General features: G+C 32.8%; 1 long non-coding RNA gene across 1 annotated transcript; it reads left to right on the top strand.

Moving 5' to 3' along the window:
• Window positions 1-2853: 2853 nt before the first annotated feature.
• On the top strand, window positions 2854-3553 carry LOC127096972 (uncharacterized). The gene is made up of 2 exons (XR_007792886.1): window positions 2854-3020; window positions 3179-3553. It is a non-coding gene; the product is annotated as an uncharacterized LOC127096972 (long non-coding RNA).
• The last annotated feature ends 390 nt before the right edge of the window (window positions 3554-3943 follow it).

The raw sequence follows: 3943 nt of genomic DNA, 5'->3' as shown, positions 1-3943 counted from the left end.
TCCTCGCCAACCAAGCGATCAAGATACACTTTGAATGACTCAGTCGTCTAGTTCCCTCTGAGTGGGGAAAATGTAGTAGCACATGGTATATCCTTAGTGTAAATCACTATACTCGTCCAGCCGAAGATGTGCGAGAAGTGCAGAAGGATTCAAGCCTGAAAAGTTTGGCACACACGAATCATAAGTAATGGCATTGTGAAGATGAAATGAAAATGACATAGAAAGATTAAAAGACTAATAAATATTATCGCCAATAGTGTTATGTTGCCTCTGACTTGCTTCATCTTCCACCTACAGCCCTCTGATAACTTCAAGTACAAGTAGACCAAACAATCAGTCCCCAGTTGTACTCATGGATCCGCTCAAAATCCTTGAAGTACCGTAGGTAGATGGCATCTATATAAGTGGCACTTTTGTCTATAAAAATCATAATGTCAACCAAATATAACAGGTATGCTCTCATATTATACACTCTGTGGAGCCCCACCTACTCGTCATCACTTGTGTCCTGATGTGCTCTAGAGCACATCTATATATACCTTTTTTCAGGTATTTGAACCTAGCATGAGCCCCTTGGTTCTATCCAACTCCTCATTTGCCTCCATTAGTTCATCCCCCAAATAGTCTACCATCATCTTGAGTGCCTCGTCTTTGGTAATTCTCCCATGATCTAGAAGTCTCCCCCTGATTGGAAGATGTAGCAAACACGACACATCATCGAGTGTGATAGACATCTCACTAAGTGGGAGGTGAAATGATGAGGTCTCTGAGTGTCATCTCTCCACGAATGCATTAAGCATCTCGTGGTTAACCACAATATAATCGGTCATGCATAAGTCCTCCATCCTAGATAGGGACAAAGCTGCCTGAAACCAATCTTCATTCGGCTGAGGCAAGCCAGTAATATTTCGCATGTGGTTAATAAACTTCAAAGGATCACGGTCCTGCAGAAAATAAAAATCAATGTCAGAAACTTATCAATTAAAATAAACGTAAATTAAAATGAATGAAACAAACTAATTATACCTCTTTGTCCCATATATGTATGGAAGTATGGTCTGGATACATAGGCAATAGTGGCAACTCTACAGGGCCTCCTCCAAATGCCTCTGGCTCAGCAGCCTCACCATCCGGAGGTGGAACTAACTCAGCAGCATCAGTAGTAAGAGGTGGCACTGGCTTAGAAGCATTAGCAGTATCAGCAGTAGGAGGTGCCTCCAGTACCACCGGTGATTCATGTACCTCTGGCACCTAAATAGGTGAAACTTGGCACCTGTGGGAGGATGGATGGAGTGATGTGTCGGTAGGTGAACCTCGTCTACTACGGAAAGAAGAAGATGGAGAAGCATAAGGAGAAGCACGAGGCCCAGAAACAGATGCCTCTGCATGGCCAGAGGAAATAGGAGCCTCTGAAACCTGACTCTTCTCCCGCCGCACTAATGCATGATGTGCAACCCTTTCGTGCCTCATCATATCGTGTCTATCATCCATAATGTATGTAAGTCAAAGTAAATCATACAATTAGTGAAAGCAAACAACACTAGAAGCAAGAAAATAAAAAAATAAAATTGAGAAAACTTCGAAGATGCATCTCTGGTAACTGGAAAACTTAAAAGTTGAAAAATTCTGGAGATGCATCTCCGGAATTTTCTACAAGTCGGCAGATGCGTCAATGACGTCAATGGACACATGCAAGCACAAAAAATATTCTTTTAATCATCATTTCCAGCCAACAAACATGTTTTACAATATGCCTAAACTATCATTCATGCAATTTCTACTCGTTTCTAACTTTAATCATCAATTTCTATTCATTTACACAAAAACTCAAACTTTTCAAAACATAAAGAAACTTACAATTTTTCAGTTTGCTTCAGTGTTGGATGATGTTTCTGATGTTGATTGAAGATCCTATGAAGCTTAGTTGTTTGATTTTGGATTTGGTGATAAGAAAAAATTTAAGAGAGTTTAAAGAGGTTTTGAGAAATATCAGAAATGAGGAAGAAGAAGGATTTTGATACGATATAAGCTTCAAAATATTCCGGAGATGCATCTCCGCAATAAGTTCGAAAATGCATCTCCAGTATATTTTAACATTAAATGAGATGTGGGTGTGTCTGGAGATACATCTCCGGAATCGGTGTGTATTTAAGTATTTTCACGTAATACCTAAATAACATATAAGGTAAATTAAGAAAATTCTTTATAAAAAAATAAAACTTTTATCTAAATCGGGAAAGTTCTTAAACTGCTATCTTTGCTCATTCTACAATGACGAAAATAATTGATAAAAGCCGTTAAAAGAAATTATCTGATAATTTAAGACATCAAATTTACAAAATATCAAATTATGGCCCGTTTATTTTGCTTTTTTTTAAAATGATTTTTTTGTATAATATAATTTTATGTAAAAAAATTATAAAAAAACTTTTTAAAAAAATTTCAAATAAAAATTTAGTTTAAATAGTTATTCTTAAAATTTTATTTTAGATCTTCTATCATTTTATTAAAAAAATAAATTTAATATTAAAGTTTTAAAAAATCACTTAACTTTAAAACTAAATAATTTTTTATAAAAATTATTTTTAAAATATAATTTTAAAAATAAAAGTTATTTTGACTATGTTTTAATCTTCAATAATGCATGTTTATGTTATAGGATGTTAGAAATAATTTTTTAATTTAGAAAAAAATAAATATACAAAAATTTGTAATATTCTGATTGCATATAATCAACACCCATATATTATTTTTCAATTAATCAGGTAAAAAAAACTCTAAATCTGATTTTATTTAGCATTTCAAATCTGAATAATGATTTCCATACCTTATTTTTTTTATAGGGTTCTTCAGAAACCTTTGGAAAGATTTCAGACCAATATAATGTCAATCATGTCAATTAAATATTCTCTCATCAATGTTTCTGATATGTAGTGATTCTCTTCTCCAAAACCTATTCCATAATCAATGATTTTCATTTTTTCAGAATATGAAAAGCTCATCAGCTTCAAGAAAGCTTGGTAAGGTCTTTCTTCTGGTTTTCTCTGCATTTATACATTTGATTATTGTTTGTATTTTGTATTTTATCTTGGTAAATAGATTTTCACTATTTTCTAAGCATCAATAAATTGTATATGTTTATAATTGTTTGTTTATAGTAATCATGTTCTTATTACAGGGTATGGTGGTTATGTATAGATGTCTTTATAACTTGGCACAACAAGACCCCCACAAGTGATTGTTAAGGTGCAGGTTGCTGCGGAGTTCCGCCATCATCTGCTATTTTTCTGTTGCTGGTTTGATTTCTCAATTTCTTGTGACAGTTTTGCTATTTTGTGGAAGTTAATCCGGTTCAGTTTGCCCAGTTTTAGTTTTTTGTGTGTAGGTTGTTTTGTGGAGATTCTGGATTTGAGTTATTTTGAGTTTGTATTGGTGTTTTTGGGTGTTAGTTTGTGGGGTTTTTGCTTTTGATTTACTGTCTGTGTTTCTGTACTTTCTTCGTGGCATCCTTTATGCATGTTTCTTTTATTTAATATATCAATTTATTTTAATTTTTTCAGTTCCCTCTTATTATAGGTGTTTATGGACGCGGATCGATCCACAAACCTAATCAAAATCAAATCAATCCATAAATTACTCAAACTTATTCATTCACGAATATACCAAATCCAATCCATATAGTTTTGGGTCTGATATTGGGTTTGAATTTTACAACTTGCGAAACCCATTGATGTGACTTTAGTAATTTTTTAATATTTTTATTATTATTTTAAATAAAAATATAAAATTAATATCTTATTAATAACCATAATTTTTCTAAAATAAAATTATTTTTCATCAAATTTATATAATTCTAAGATTAATTGTTGTTTCTTATTTTCTTTCGTATGATTTCCAACTTATTTATTTTATGGAAATAATGTGTCTGCATGTACATCGATTG

Source organism: Lathyrus oleraceus, chromosome 6, assembly GCF_024323335.1.
Source record: "Lathyrus oleraceus cultivar Zhongwan6 chromosome 6, CAAS_Psat_ZW6_1.0, whole genome shotgun sequence".
NCBI classification, from domain to species: Eukaryota; Viridiplantae; Streptophyta; class Magnoliopsida; order Fabales; family Fabaceae; genus Lathyrus; species Lathyrus oleraceus.
Note: the sequence above shows the minus strand (reverse complement) of the source record. Positions and strands in the feature narration are given on the sequence as shown.